This window comes from Musa acuminata, chromosome BXJ3-1, assembly GCF_036884655.1.
Source record: "Musa acuminata AAA Group cultivar baxijiao chromosome BXJ3-1, Cavendish_Baxijiao_AAA, whole genome shotgun sequence".
In the NCBI taxonomy this organism is placed as follows: Eukaryota; Viridiplantae; Streptophyta; class Magnoliopsida; order Zingiberales; family Musaceae; genus Musa; species Musa acuminata.
This window is the reverse complement of record NC_088349.1, coordinates 24,311,200-24,328,845: the sequence shown is the minus strand read 5'-3', so window position 1 is coordinate 24,328,845 and position 17,646 is coordinate 24,311,200. Positions and strand designations below refer to the sequence as shown.

General features: G+C 37.5%; 1 pseudogene; it reads left to right on the top strand.

The window, feature by feature from the left end:
* Nucleotides 1-1,552: 1,552 nt before the first annotated feature.
* The window catches only part of LOC103972805 (phosphatidylinositol N-acetylglucosaminyltransferase subunit C-like), a 45,642-nt pseudogene continuing 29,548 nt past the window's right edge, over nucleotides 1,553-17,646 (top strand).

Here is a 17,646-nt window from a genome sequence, read left to right as displayed (position 1 = left end):
ACAATTGTCTTGGGGCAGCTTGGACCTATGTAAATATGGAGTGAAAAAGAGCATGCAAAATGAGTCTGGATTCTTGTTCCATTTAAGTAGATACTGTGACATGATATCTATAGGTTTATGCAATGAGATGAGCAAACTAAATCTGAACTTCAAGCTCTATAGATGAATCTGTGGACTTCAAATATTCTTTCATAACATCACATGAAAAATCTGATTAGAAATAGTATGATAACGAAGGATTACAATCAAAGGGTGTACACCAGAATACACTGATTAGAGTTCTTTAGAGAATAATAGGTATAGACTGAATAGCCCAAAAGCAATATTGACTGAATGGCATAAAAAATACATGTTAGATTTTTGTTTACAGACTCCTAAACTCAATGCAGATTATCATAATCACTTGTTTTGATAATATTTGATATACAATCAGATCATAACCATGATAACATTACTGTTTATAAATAAGAATGAGAGATAAGGACAAAATGTACAACAATATAGTAGAAAGAGAATATAGTTGGCAATTTGAGATTCTTATGCTCTATCTATTTGACGCATAATAATGTTTTGAAGAGAATGATGCTTTTCCTCCACTGTTTACTATGTTTGACTACTGTGACAAGATGAAACATTAAGGCCACAATTGTGCTTAGACATCTATGTTTAGATGTACTTATCCAACGCATAGGGAATTGCTAAATATCAGGCAGCATACTTTAAAATAAATGCTATCAAATTTTGCTCATTTGACAAGACAAATAGTACTATATTCTGGAATATTAACACCTCTTGGACCAAATTAAGGATGAGTAGATATTAGACAAAAAGGATATCAATTACATAAGCAACTTCTGGTTAGCAGAATCATAAAAATGAACTTATAAAGTTGAGATAAGAATATGAAAGATAGGAAACCAAATATTTTATTTATGAACAATATAAATTATTTCAATAGAGAATAAAATGAGATAAAATTATTTAAGATGATATTTGATATATGCTTAAAAGATCTTTGGATGTGATAGTTAGAAGAGGTGAAATGATTAATGTTAGTAGTACGAGAAGAGATAAAGGAAGATATAAATTTTTTTAATAAAAAATATAAATAAATATTTAAATACTTTAAATTTAACTAAACTAGTAGAGTTACTGGATGCCCAAGCATTCGCTTAGGCACTCGAGAAAGATGAGATGAGGCCTGAGCAACCGTCTATTAGGCTAGGTAAGCATCTTTACTTAGGCACGACCCTTAGTTGAGTCGGGCGCTCGCCTAGTTCAACTCAGTCCAGGTTGAGCTCGAGGCGAACCAAACAATCCTATCTGGTTCAATCGACCGAGTTATTCATCAAGTCATACCAAACACAAGACAATTAGTTCAATTGAGCTAATTATCTGTTCGCAGAATGCTAGAGACCACGCGCAAGGAAGAACCCTAACATAGAAACCCTCTTTCCCACTGCATTTCTGCACAGCGATAGAGTTCCTCCCATCGATGAACGATGACAATAGCCATCTTCCCTGGCAACGTCTTCCTCTAGTGGTAGTAGCGATGTCTTCCTCCGATGGTAGTAGGAGGGGTAGCTTCTTCCCCTCCCTCCCAGTATGTCTCTATTTCTCTTTCCACCTCTCTCCTACTTCTACCTTGTTCACCGTAAACCCCACCTCCCACCCCACATCTCCCCCCCCCCCTCCCCCCCGGGCCCTCATTACCCCCTTATTCCCCAATTGCTCTTCCCTTTTCTCTCTTTCTAGTTCACCACTGTCTTCTTTACTGTTTATTAATTTTTATGGTTATGTTTCAATTTTTAGAGAATCAAATTTGATTATTTTTATCTAAGTTTGAGAGAACATTATTGTTTGTTTAAGTTGGTGAGAACAGCAGCTGCCTTCTGTGGTGAGCAACAATTGCCTTCCTGGGAGCTCTCTAGCGGTGCACTTATTTATATTGAATAACAATAGTTATTTATTTTTATTAATCATGATATATAATTTTTAAATTATAATATTCAGGAGCACATAAAAAATTTTGGGACCGTGAGGCCTATAACACCATCTAACGCTTTTAACTATATTGAACTAAACATATGATTTTTTACATATTTCAATAATGATAAAAGATCTATGTAGTCAATCATAAATAATTGAGACTTATAGTTTTATTAATATTATATAATAAGAAATTTATAAAGATAATAGAAATTATTAAAAGGAGGAGAAGCATGGCACGAGGCATCACCAACTATCATCTTTGAATAATCCTCAAGTTGCTCTTTCAAACTCATGGCACGAGGCATGAGGTACGAGAATATGAATTAGTGGACTTTGTGCAATTAAATCATCGAAACTTTCTAGTATAGTGAAGCATATCAATTTTGTTATCTATGCATAATATGTAGCAAGGTTTTTAATTTTGAATAATACTATTCGTACCCGACGGTACGTATTGATTTGCTAGTAGATCGGTATACAGATTGCTTATTACCGGACGGTATCGTTAATCGATGTCGCTCTCTCTCCTCATTTGTTGATGACTTCTCATCGCACACAGGGAGAAGAGAGGCGACGTTGTCTCGACAAAAACGATTATATATATATATATATATTATATATATATATATACTGTTCGGTATATAGTACCGTATTATACTGAACGAATTTCGAAACTCTGGTACGATATTAAATTTTAATTCTTGATATGTAGAACAAGGTACATTATTTTGGATACTCGACCATTACCGATCCTAAATTGAATCAAATATGTAAGGAAGTATAGATGTGCAAATACATGATACACTAGTACGTATGAGAGTTTGAAGAGGAAGAAGGAATCGAAAGGAAAGAAGGCTCACAAAGAGTGTTAATTAAATACTTTTTAATTGGCCAGATCGAAACACGGCAATCTACGTTCAGAGTCTTCAGACCAATATGAACATCCATTTCATATTAACTTCAGCAAAACAATGTAGTCCATGATATTAGACGATTAATATATAATAGATTAAAAACAATACAAACTCATAAAACAAGACAAGTCAAAGTAATATCAACAGCTAAGCAATCTTTTTGATTAGTGGAAACTAAAGTTAATCATCCAAAGTGACTTCACACAATAGTTCCCGTTGTACTTATTCATAAAAATCTCCCTTTATGGTTGATATTCATATTAATGATATCCTGAATGAACAGTTGATAAATGATTACTTATGAAATGTTCTAAAAAAGGTAAACTCAAGTGGAGAACAACATAAATCATTTTTTCTGTATAAAGGACTTTTGTTTCAGTCTATACCTAAACATAGGACCATGCCACCCGTTACTTACCCAATATAAAGTTTAATAAAAGATATTTTTAGTTAAAAAATACATTCCCACGGCTCAAGCAAAGATCATAAATCGAAATACTCCAATACCTGACAAAAAATTATCTCACGCCTATTGTAGTTCAATGAAAAAAACACAATAGCTAGACATACAAAAACCTGAAAAGGACATTTACACATACAATACGAAACTAATAACATATTTTATATCCTTTAGAAGTTATTTGATCAGGTTGTTCTAGAAGTAATTTTCGCAACATCGACTATTCTCAACAGTCAACATGTATCTTCTTTTAATCTGGGCAAACAAAATGTACAAGATTATCTATATAGACCGCATAATAGAGTTAAATCAATTAGAAGCAAATCTTATAGCAAAATTGCACAGAAGAATGATATAGCATATTGGTTCATGCAAACTAAAAATATCCATAAATTGCTATGATTCTATTTACAACATAAGAGTTATAAGGCAACCAAGCATGACAAGTGTCACATGTTTGAATCAATGTATAAGATGATTAGAAGCAACTAACATCGTAAGCCAACTGGTCGATCAACTTCGTTTGACCTAAAATCATTAGTCAAAATGCTTAAGTTGAAATTAGAGTAATCAAGGTTCATAATTTTGTATGATAGCAAAGTATCGAGCTCAGCTTGGTATGGTACGGTATAGTATACGTATACCGAGAGGTACATTATGGTGTACCACTATATATATATATATATGTATATATATATATATGTATGTATATATATATGTATGTATGTATATATATATGTATGTATGTATATATATATGTATGTATGTATATATATATGTATGTATATATATATATATACCACACTAACACTAGAGCTTCAAAGGAGTTCTTACAAGATTACAACAATGTTTTTCTATTTTTTTTGCTCTCAATTCTTGTGTGTTTTAACTAGGGATGAGAGGAGTATTTATAGGCCTCAAGTGGATTCAAACTTAGAGCTTAAAAGTGTCTCATTCTCGATTTTCAAGATACTAGCAGTACCACTGCTTATGCTGGGCGGTACCACTGCTTGTAGCATTGACACTAGGCGGTACCACCACTTAGTCTGGCGGTATTATTGAATCTTGGATTTTGATAATGAAATCAATTGTAAATTATTTAATCTAATCTATTGATAAGACCCTAAAGTCTTATCACCAAAGAAAGAAGATAAAAGAGGAGAAAAGGGAATGATCTCTTTGAGGGGATCGGCCTCCTAAGGTTTGTCATAACAAACTGGAATAATATTTTATTGATTGATTGATTGATTAATTCCTTAAAAGAAAGGGTTACATCACTATTTATAGAGTTCCACCTAGGGTCTACTAGGACTTGGACTCTTAATAATAAATAAATATTAAATAAATCTCTACCTAACTCCAATTGAACTAAATAGACTCAATAAATAACTGGACTAAACAGACTCAATAAACATTATTCAAAAGCTCATAAAAAAGGGTCGTAACAATTTCTCTCTCTTCAAATCAGCCTTGTCCTCAACTTGGGAAGCTTCTCTTTTAGTACTTCAATCATAGGGTATCTACAACGCATCACAATCCGTTGATCAAGTAATATGATCTCCACTTTTTGATAGTATAAGCAACAGGTCAGTTTTTCAGTGTAGCAATTATTACAAGAAACTCCTAACCATGTATAATCAATTTTATCTTTGAACATTTGCTTCATAAGTTAAAATCCATCCTTCAGCGATCTTTACTTCGAATCTATCATAGCCTTCAATGTGGTGGGCTAATCGACCTGCAACTTTCCTGTCCATAAAATTATTAGTGCTTCTCATATTAATCAAAACAGTAACAAGCTGATGCTTCAAAGTTCCTCCGATTTTCATAGTTTGTAGGTTAGCATAGCCAACCAATGCATGCATTGTATATGTGCTGGCTTCAATATCTTTGTTAGGATCAAGAGGTCGACACTAAGACGGGGGGTGAATTAGTGCAGTAGTAAAATCACGTCTTCAAAAATTTTCGTTTCGATTAAAACCGATTCCGATGAAAACTGATTTCGGAAACTTAACTTTGAAAGTATACGTTTATGAAGTGAATGCAGTAGGTAAGTAAAGATTCAGTTTGCAATATATAAATGGCAGGAAGTAAATGCAAACCAGAGAACACGCTAATTTTATAGTGGTTCGGTCGTCGTGACCTACATCCACTTTGCCGATTCCTCCTCCGTCGAGGCCACCGGCATCCACTATCGATCTTCCTTTAATAGGCGAAGATCAATCTCCTTCTTACACCCCTCTTCTCCTTTTACCGGATTTAGGAGACAACCCTTATAAGCACTCACTCCTCTCTTACAGAATTATAACACTTAGACTAGAGGAGGATTCTCACAAGAGATTTTTACAGCGTTTTTCTATTTTTAAACTCTATGTGCTTGTGTGTTTTAATCAAGGATGAGAGGGGTATTTATAGACTTCAAGTTGATTCAAACTTGGAGCCTAAAACTTTCTAATCCCGGGTTTCTTGGGCACGGGCGGTACCATTGCTTGCGTTGGGCGGTACCACCGCCTAGTGTCAGTTTGACACTGACACTGCCCTGGGCGGTACCACCGCCCAGGTCTGGCAGTACCACCACTTGGGGGGCAGTGCTAGGCGGTACAATCGCTTGGCACCTTGCCAAGGGTTGTACAATCGCTCAGACTACCGGTACCATCGCCTGACATAGTCTCGAAGATTGTGCCATAATGGTGAGACTTCTTGGGGCACTATTTGGGCCTCTCATTGGGCCCAACACAGTCCTTACATGGGCCTAATTGGCCCCTAATTGGATTGGCCCAAATCTAAACCCAATTACGTGCTAACTATGATTCCTAAGACATTTGTTAAGCTAAATAAGTCCCTACGTCTTAGTTTCTTCGGGCGAGCTTCCGACGATTTTCTGGTGAACTTCTGACGATCTCTCGGCAATGTTCCAGTGGACTCCCAGCAAGCTCCTAGACTTCACGATGATCTTCTTGGCGAGTTCCGATGAGTTTCTCTAGCAAGCTCCGAGACTTCTCGGTTGGTTCCGCTAGAACTTCTGACGAATGTTCGGACTTCTGACGAACTCCCGAACTCCCAATGAAATCGCGTCCTTAACTTTGGGACTTCATTTTGCTTCATGCCTTGCTATCATAGTTAATCTTGTATATGTAAAAATACACTTCGATCTAGACAATTAATACTAAGCATTAATCATGTTGTCCAATATGTCATTGGTCCCTCGACGCTTCGTCCGATTCTTCGGCGCATCATCCTCTCTTGTGGCTTATTGCCCAATCGACCAGTTGACTCCGTAACTCCGATATCCTTGGCGTAATATCTGCTCATCTTGGCCCGATGCTCGAATCCATGGCTCAAAACCTTATGTCGATACGTCGACCGATCCTTCGGCCTGATGTCGAATCTTCTGACATGTTTTCCCCCGGCACAATATGATTCTTCCTGCTTTAATTGTCTCATCCTGATCGAAGCATCCTGCATCACTCAAAACGTATATTAAATCATAAATAGTTATCAATTGGTTTTATCATCAAAATATGAGATTCAACAATCTCCCCTTTTTTTTATGATGACAACCAATTGATGACGGAGTTAACCTTAACTCCCGGAGTTTAACCAAACTCCCCCTATCAATATGCCATATTTACATAACCTTAAATTCAAGCTGAATTCAAGTCATTACAAATTTTATCATGAATATTTGCAACACGTCATCATACATTACATAATCATACTTCTCCCCCTTTGTCATCAACAAAAAGGATAAGTTTAATTCTCATATGTTTAGAAATACAAGTTCAAATCGTTGCATAATAAACATCAAGTTTTATCATTATGCAATTTTGCTATCATCATAGATATGCAAAGTAGTAAGATAGCAACTTCTACAACATATAAGCTAGCAATTTTTACAATATTTTAGAATAAGCAAGCTAGCAGTTTTGAGATGTTGAAGAAAGCAACTCTTGCTTCTTGAAATATGAAAATTTGTTAATTTTGCTAGATGTGCAAGTTAGTATATTTTGGTTCTTGAGATAGGCAAGATAGCACTTCTTTCTCCATGCAATTTGCAAGCTAGCAAATTTTTGCTTCTTCTTGACTTGTGCAAGCTAGCTAGTAAGTTAGCTATCGCCCCCTTTATTATTGTCAAAAAGAAGGGAAGAATATAATTTTGTATCTCTTTTTCTCTTTATAATTATTTTCAAAGCACGACAAAGGTAAAGTATTAACCTTATTTCAATATGTTTATGCATCATTATGATTTCAATTTGAAATATGCATAATTTTAAAATCTTACATTTCATTTTTCATGCATGATACAAAAAATAAATCAATCATCACTACAACTCATCATGCATATTATTAAAGTATAAAATAATCAAATATGATACAAATATTTATTTTTAAAATATTCATCATTATTTTGAGCATATCATACATGATACTAAGAGATTCATAATACATCATTTTAGCAACAAATCATAGTATTTCAAATCATGATGATATCTAAATGTCATTATATCCTATCATGCATGATTATAACTTCTCATTTGTATAATATCATGAGTATTGAATGATTTCATATCATCATATGAAAATTAACAATAAAAATTGGCAATGAAGTCGATTGATGAGTTAATTGATCTAATCCATATTATTGAGTTAAGTGTGCATGATTAACTACGATAGCTTGAAGACATAAAACAAGTTTACTGTAGTCAAGTTCGATGGGTCTTCAAGAGTCCGTCGAAAGTCCGAAGAATCATCAGAAGTGTTGCCGAAACCAACCGAGAAAGAATCGGGGACTTGCCGAAGTTTTCGGAAGTCTGCCAGAAAGATCGTTAGAGGTTCACGGAGATCATCGAGAATGTTCGAATACTTGCCAAAGACTCGTTGAACTCGTCACAAGACCGGGAGCCTGTTGGGAGTCCGCCGGAACAAATCCGAGGGTGTATCAGAAGTTTGCCAGAAGTTCGTCGGAAAGCTCGCTGGAAGGAAACTCGACATTGTCAGTTAAAAATTTACTTCGGGCTATGTATTAATTTCATAGTTTGCATATAATTTGGGTTGGGATTAAGGGTTAATCCTATAACCCAATTAGGGGCCAATTAGGCCCGAGTTTGGACTAGTTTGGGCTACGTTTGGAGCCCAACCAGTGAGTTAGAATAGTCCAAGCGGTGGCACCGCATAGAACCCGAGAGGTCCAATGGTGGCATCGCTAGTACACTACCGGACTGGGCGGTGGCATCGCCCAGAACCCGAGAGGTCTGGCGGTGGCATCGCTAGTACATTGTCAGTGTCAGACACTAACAGGCGGTGGCATCGCTAGTACATTGTCAGTGTCAGACACTAACAGGCGGTGGCACCGCCAGCACCTGGAAACCCAAAAGTAATTCAAATTTGGAGCCCAAATTTGAATTCTCTTGGGGCCTATAAATACCCCTCAATTCTCAGCAGAGATTACACCTTTCTGAGAAGTTAAAAAGTGAGAAAAAGCTCTAGAAAAGTCTTGTTTTCAATAGCTTAAGTGTTCACCTCCCTCTTTCTCTTTGGAAAAATCTGTAAGAGAGTGAATCACTTGTAAGAAGGTTGTAAGAGGGGTATTTGGTCCTTCCCCTTCAAAGTGATTTGCTAGTGGAAGTTGAGAGCCTCATGAAGAAGGCCTCGAAAGTGGATGTAGGTCATTTGACCGAACCACTATACATCGTGGTGTTCCTTGAATGTGTGAGTGTTTAATTTTCTGAACCATTTCTCTACTTAGCTGCAAATTATTTAGTTTTCATCTCCCTACTCTTGACTATCTTTACTCGAGCTATTTTAGCTAAGTCATCCATCATCGAATCGAAATCTCTACACATTTACGAAATCGATTTCAAACTTACGAGTTTTAATCCGCTGCACTAATTCACCCCCCCCTCTTAGTGCCGCTTCGATCCTAACAATTAGTATTAGAGCCAGGCTCACTCTCATATTTAGTTTAATACCTAAGAGAAATGGCTTACTCCAGCATATAAGAGGGTCACTCTATTACATGTCCGCCTATGTTTAATGGGTCGGATTACACGTATTGAAAGACTCGTATGAGGATCTTCCTTATTTCCATGGATTTTGAGCTTTGGAATATTATTGAGAATGGATTTCAAAAATTCTCTTTCGATGAGCGAATGGGATGAATCAGAGAAGAAGGTTTTTGCTTTAAATGCAATGGCTATGAATGCCTTGTTTTGTGCACTTGACAAAAATGAATTTAATCGCGTTTCGTTTTGTGATTTAGCTTTTGATATTTGGAGAACTCTTGAGGTCACTCATGAAGGCACTAGATGAGTGAAAGAGTCCAAAATAAATATTCTTGTGCATTCTTATGAACTTTTCAGGATAAAACCAAGTGAGTCCATCGGAGACATGTACACCCGTTTCATGGATGTCATCAATGGACTCAAAGCTCTTAGTAAAGATTTTTCTAACTTTGAACTAGTAACTAAAATTTTAAAATCTTTTCCAAAGAGTTGGGATCCAAAAGTTACGACCATTCAAGAGGCCAAGGACCTTAAAACATTTCATCTCGAAGAACTTATTGGGTCTCTAATGACCTAAAAAATGACGTGCCATGCTCATGAAGAGCTCGAGAACCCTCTTCCAAAGAATAGGAAGGATATGCCACTTAGAACACAAGAAGACCACTTGAAAGGAACATCAAGTGATGAGGACAATGACGATGACATTGTACTTTTAACTCAAAAATTTTAAAAATTTATAAGAAAGAACAAATTTAAAAATGACACCAAAAATAAACTTGAACATAAAAAGGACCAAGTAATATGCTACGAATGCAAGAAGCTGGGGACACTTCAAAAATGAATGCCCCTAAGCCAAGAAGAAGCAACCGAAGAAGAAGAAAGCTTTAAAAGCAACTTGGGATGACTCAAGTGATTTCGAGAATGAAGAAGCTAGAAACAAAGAGGAGGTAAACTTCGCACTAATGGCTTTAGGAGGAGAGGTATATGATTTAGTTTAATGAAGATTTATCTTTCGATGAACTTTCTATTGCTTTTCATGAATTATTTGATGAGTGTAGAACTATTAGTAAGAAGTTTAATCTATTAAAGAAAGAGCATGCCTTACTACAAAATAAGCTTGATAGTCTTCAAACTCCTCCATGCTCTAAGTGTGAACACTTAGAAGCAATAAAAGATGATAATGTGCTACTTAAAGAGACCTTAAACAAGTTTAAGGTCGGTAGCAAAGGCTTGGACATGATCCTTGCAAACAAGGGTCACGTCGCAAATAGAAATGGAATTGGTTTTGTGAGAGGATCTCACCAAAATCCTACCACCTTCATTAAGGGACCCACATTACATGTTTCACATCATTTGAAATGCAATTTTTGTTGTAAATCTGGACATGTTGTTTACAAATGTCCATTTAAGAAAATTAGTCCACATAAGTTGATATGGGTTCCTAAAGGAACTATAAATAATTCAATGATGAATGACAAAATTAGTAGATCAATTTTTGAGGCACCCAAAATCAAATGGGTACCTAAAAACCATCCTTTTTTGTAGACAAACTCACAAGCTAGGAGCTGTTAGGATTGGAGTGGCACTAAGAGGGGGGGTGAATTAGTGCAGCGGATTAAAACGTCAGTTTTGACAAATCTTTCGTACGATAAAAATCGAACTCGGAAGTGCTTAACTTGAAAGTGTATTTATAAAGTTGTGTAGCAAAGGTAATTAGGAAATAAAGAATGTAAGAAGGTTTGCAGTAATGTAAATAACAATAATGAAATGCAAACCAGAGATCACGCCGATTTTAAAGTGGTTCGGTCAAATGACCTACATCCACTTGCGAGGCCCTCTTCGATGAGGCTCCCACATTCCACTTGCAAATCTCTTGAAGGGGAAGGGCAAATACCCCTCTTACAACTCTTTACAATCAGTTCACACTCTTACAAATTTTCAGTAAGAAAGAAGGAGGTGAACACTCTAGCAAATTGAAAACAAGACTTGCTACGACTTTTCTAAGACCTTTCTCTCAATCAATTGCTTCTCAAAAAGTTGTAATCTCAGTTGAGATTTGAGGGGTATTTATAGGCCTCAAGAGGATTCAAATTTGGGCTCCAAAATTTGAATTCTCTTTGGTTCCCGATGCTGGCGGTGCCACCGCCTGTTAGTGGTGGTGCCACTGCTTGTCAGTGTCTGACACTAACAGTGGACTGGCGGTGCCACTGCCCAGCCAAGCGGTGCCACTGCCTAGCTCTCGAGTGCTAGGCGGTGCCACCGCCTAACCAGGCGGTGCCACCGCCCAGTCTGGTGGTGCAACCGCCAGACCCTTCGGTTCATAGGTTGGGCTTTAATTTCAGCCCAAATCAAGTCTAATTTTGGGCCCAGTTGGCCCCTAACCAGGATATAGGATTACCTTTTAATCCTAATCCTAATTACATGTGAACTACATAACTAAAAACATCCTAAGTAAGTTTTCAACGTTGAGTCTTGTTCCGACAAGCTTTCTGACGAACTTCCGGCGGACTTCCGATATGCTCTCGGGTTTCTTCCGACGGACTCCCAGCAGCTCCCGATCTTGTGATGACTTTAACGAGTAGCCGAGCCTTCTCGGTGATCTCCATGAACCTCCAATGATCTCTTCGGTGAACTTCCAAAAATTCCGACAGGTTCCCGATTTCTTCTCGGTTGGTTCTGGCAGCATCTCCGACGATTTTTCGGTCTCTTAAACGTCCATCGAACTTGACTCTAGTATTCTTGCTTTATGTTTTCTGATTATCGTAGTTAATCCTACACACTTAACTCAATAATATGGATTAGATCAATTAACCCATCAATTGATTTTATCATCAAAATCCGAGATTCAACAATCTCCCCCTTTTTGATGATGACAATCAATTGATGACGGAGTTAAACATAACTCCCCCTATCTATATGCCATATTATGAGAAGATAAAAACACTTGAATTCCATCCCATTGAATTCAAGCATAAACTGATAAGTTCTAACCGTAGAACTTATCGTTATTCTCATTAAGCAATAGTAAATACAAAACTTCGATGAAAATCATTTTCAAGTCAAATGATAAGGGACGATTTTCACTATGACAGGAGATAAAGATTTTCAACATGAATTTCATGATATAGATGTAAGGCATGCTTTCAATATAATCAATCAATCTTGCGATATTCTCAAGGATTTTGTAAGGCATATAAGACATTCATATCACATATAAGTCATGCTATCAAAATGGTACAAGTAATCACTTTTCTCCCCCTTTGTCATCAACAAAAAGGAGATGAGACTTTGAAACACACAATTTGTGATCATCAAATCAATAGAAAAAAAAAATCAGCATTAAGATTAATCATTCAAATTTGCCAAAAATATTCATCCAGAATTCATCTAAACAAAAATCAGCATTCATCCAGAAAAAAAATCAGCATATATCCAGAATAAAAATACATCTAAGAAGAAGATTCAGTTTTCGTTCAAAAGATGACAGGCTTCGAACTTGATATTAAGAGTAAACATAACAGAATAAAAAGATACATCAATTAATCCTTAGGAGGTAATCCATAGTACTGATACATAACATCTATTTTTTGATTCATTTGTCGAAGTTCCTTCAAAATTTCAATTTGCTAGAGTTGAATTTGTTCTTACTGCGATTTGAGTTGGTCTTGTTGGAATTTGATCTGAGACAGTTCTGCCATAATGAGTCCTTCAGAGGATGAAACAGGAGCTGAAGGTGGTGCGCCAAAGGGACTAGGAGGAGGAGATTCATTTCCCCTAAAAATTGGTGTTTTTGGTTGTTCTACTGGTGGAGGAATAGGATCAGTCCTTCTAGGTTGCCTTACCCATATTCCATTGTTAAATGTGCACCTAAGTCTCTTTAGTAGATTTTTATTGATGATGTTATATCTATCACTTTGAATTGTTTCTTTATCGAGTGGGATGCAAATGTCATAGGCAAGAAGAAATCTAGTGATTAACCCCCCATATGGCAACATAGTATCTTTAGCTGTAATATCTTGCATGTGTTGCCGTATTGAGTATCCAAAACCGATATGTTGACCGGTCATAATCTAATACATGGTGCTTATCTTTATTAGACTCATTTCATCAAGATGATATTGCTTAGGGAATAATATGCTTGTTATGATATGATGAAGAATCTTAGAGTTAAAAGGTAGTAAGTGTTCGCAACTCTTGGGTATTATTCCGAGGTCCGAGTTTGCAAAAATAGTTTCGACAACTTCGGTGTAAGTTGCTCCTATTATATTAACATCCCATTTACCTCTAAAATAGCAGCCCCTATCTTTTTCAGTGATTCCAATTAGTTCACAAATAGTATTATCAGAAATCCTAATTTGTGTTCCTAAAAGGTAAGTACTTAGGCTATCGTTATCTACCTATAGGTTTGCATAAAAGAGCCTAACTAACCTAGGATAAATTGGTTCATCTATTTGTAGGAGAGGTAGGGTCTCTAGATGAGCAAACCACCTAATGGGTTCTAAGTCTCCTAGTTCATCGAGATCAACGTGTTTACCCTTATGGATATATCTTGTTATTGAATCTCGGATTTTGATGATGAAGTCAATTGTCATTTGTTATCTAATCCATATGTTGAGATAAGTGTGCAGGATTAACTACGATAAAAGTAAGACATGCAGCAGGAGTTGCGCCGGAGTCAAGACAATGATCACGTTGGGAGTTCGAGAGTTCGACAGAAGTTCGGACAGTCGTCGGAGGTTCTGCAGGAACAAATCCGAGAAGTCCATGAGCATGCCAAAGAAGCTCGTCGGAACTGGCCAAGTGGATCGTCGCAAGTCCAGGAGTTTGCCGGAAGTCCGCAGGAGCATCACCGAGGGTTCATCGGATGATCGACGGAAGTTCGCCGGAAGCTCGCCGGAAGAAGCGATTGACGCACCGGAGCAAGTTATAGTAAATGTCTTAGGGAATATCATAGTTAGCACAATGATTAAGTTGGAAATGGGAGGTGATCTCATTAACTTAATCTTGGGGCAATTGGGCCCTTGAAAAACCCAAATTGGGCCGAATGGATCAACCCATTCGGACCCTGATTTCTGCCAGGCGGTTGAACCGCCCAAGGCAGGAGGTTGCACTGCCTGGGCTTAGTCTCCGAGCAAGACTGGGAGGTGCAACCGCTCCAGCGAGGCGGTGGCACCGCCTGGGCTCAGTCTCCGAGCGAGACTAGGCAGTGCAACCTCCCCTGACAGGAGGTGGCACTGCTTGGGCTCGGTCTCCGAGCACTGGCTAAGCGGTGCAACCGCCTCAGTCAGGAGGTTGCACCGCTTGAGCTCGGTCTTCGAGCTTTGGCAGGAGGTGCAACCGCCCCTGACAGGAGGTGTCACCGCCTAGAGGCTCAGTCTTCGAGCTCTGCCAAGCGGTGCAACCGCTCCAGTCAGGAGGTGCAACTGCCTGATCCCGGAATTCTGGGAATTGACATTTTTAAGCTCCAAATTTGAACTGGGTTGGGGCCTATAAATACCCCACCCATTTAGCATTGAAAGGGCACAGAAGACACTCTGAAATCTTGATCTTCTTCTGTGATTTTTAGAGCTCAAAATTGTTGTAAAGGCCAAAAGTCCTTCTCCCTCTTTTCTTCCAAGTTTTGAGCTGTAAAGAGAGGAGAGGAGAGAAAATTCTGTAAGGGTTGTCTCCTAAGCCCATCAAAAGGAGTGAAACTGTAAAAGGGTGGTTGGCCTTCGCCTATTGAAGGAAGGCCTCTAGTTGACGTCAGTGACCTTGTCGGTGGAGGAAGCCAAAAGTGGAGTAGGTCAAGATTGACCGAACCACTCTAAATCTCAGTTTGCATTTACTTTGAGCATTTTATCTTTACTGCAAACCTCCTCTAAAGCTTATTGCTTTCTGTGCATATACGATCGGGTTTCAGTTTTGCACTTTCCGAATCAACGATTAGACGTAAATATGTTTTTTCGTACGATCATCATATTTCAGTTTGCGTTTACATTTTGATTTCTATCTTAACTGCAAACTGCCTTAATATCCTTGCTTAAGCTGCATCTCGCCTAATCAAGTGATTTACGAATCAACATTTAGACGTAAATTAGTTTCTTCGTACGAACGTCATATTTCAGTTTGTGCTCATATTTTGGTTTTCATCATAACTGCAAACTGCCTTCATAGATTGACTTTAACATCATCTCGCTTGATCTTAAGTTAAAGTAATCTTAGAATCAGCTTTCACACCGAAATCATTTTTATCGTTCAAACGTTTTTATCGTCGAAAGATTTTCGCTGCACTAATTCACCCCCCCCCCCCCCCCCTTAGTGCTCTTGATCCTAACAATTGGTATCAGAGCGGGGTTAACTCTCAAACGGATTAAAACCCAAGAGAGATGGCGTACGTCGGAAACCAAGAGGGCCACTCTATTACACGTCCACCCATATTCTATGGGACGGACTACACCTATTGGAAGACCCGAATGAGGATCTTTCTTATTTCTATGGATTTTGAACTTTGGAATCTTGTCGAAAATGGATTTTCGAAGTCTTCTCTTCCAATGATCGATTGGAATGAATTGGAGAAGAAGGCTTTCGCTCTTAATGCAAAGGCTATGAATGCCTTATTTTGTGCACTTGATAAAAACGAGTTCAACCGTGTTTCGGTTTATGAAACCGCATTTGATATTTGGCACATACTCGAAGTGACTCACGAAGGCACAAGTAAAGTGAAAGAGTCAAAAATCAACCTTTTGTTACACTCTTTCGAACTTTTCCGGATGAAACCGAGTGAGACTATTGGCGATATGTTTACCCGTTTCACGGATGTCGTCAATGGTCTAAAAGGACTCGGAAATTTTTTTTCGGATTTTGAGCTCGTAAATAAGTTTCTAAGATCCCTTCCTAAGAGTTGGGATCCTAAAGTCACTGCTATTCAAGAGGTGAAAGATCTAAACAACTTCCCTCTTGAAGAACTAATCGGGTCATTAATGACCTACGAGATGACTTGCAAAGCTCATGAAGAGCAAGAAGACATCCTTCCAAAGAACAGGAAGGATATGACACTTAAAATTTCAGAAGACCACTTGAGAGAAAACTCAAGTGATGAGGACTGTAACGATGACTTGGCACTTCTAACAAGAAAATTTAAAAAATTCATTAAAAGAAACAAGTTTAAGAATGAAATAAAAAATAAATTTGAACCCAAGAAGGACCAAGTTTTTTGCTATGAGTGCAAGAAGCCGGGACACTACAAGAGTGATTGTCCCCAAGTCAAGAAGAGAATATCAAAGAAGAAGGCGCTCAAAGCAACATGGGATGACTCGAGCGCGTTCGAAGAAGAGGAGTCCAACACCGAGCAAGTTGCTCATTACGCCTTAATGGCCATCGGAGAGGAGGTAACGAATTTAATAGATGCAGATTTATCATTTGATGAATTATTAAATGCCTTCCATGACTTATTTGATGAATGCAAGATTATTAGTAGAAAATATAAATTGATAAAAAAGGAGAATGATAGTCTTACTTGTAATTTTGATAAGTTAAAAACTGAATTTCATGATAGTTTAAGTTCATGCACAAAATGCCATGATCTAAAAACTCTCTAAAAGGAAAACTTGCTACTTAAGGACACCTTGAAGAAATTCGAGGTTGGTAGCAAGTCATTGAACATGATCCTTGCAAACAAGGGTCACGTTCCCAAAAGAAGTGGAATCGGATTTGTGAGAAGTCCTCACCAAAATCCAACCACCTTCATAAAAGGCTCCATCTTACATGTTCGACACCAAAGCAAATGCAACTTTTGTTGCAAACTTGGACACAAAACTTGGACACAAAACTTTTGTTTATCATGTTGCATATAATTGTCCATTCAAGAAAATTAGTCCAAACAAATTAATTTGGGTTCCTAAAGGAACCATGATAAATTCTATGCAATATGATAAACAATGTAGATCTATTTTTTAGGCACCCAAAAGCAAATGGGTACCTAAAAATCATCCTTTCCTGTAAAGACATAAAAAATTATAAGTTGGAGCAAGAAATAATATCCTACTCCTTGGATTCTCGATATTCATGACCCGAGATCCAAATAGAACTCGCGATGCTCTCTAGCCTAAATAACAGATGAAGATTAGAAATTTAAAATCACAAATAAGATTTAGATTCAACCCTATTTGATTTCTCAGAATTGGAAACCCATGATTCTTAATTCACATATCCTCTGGATTTTCGAACCCATCGATTTCATCCGTTCGTAACTTTCGAATCCAACTCTATATCATGAACTGACTAAGTTTGTCATGAA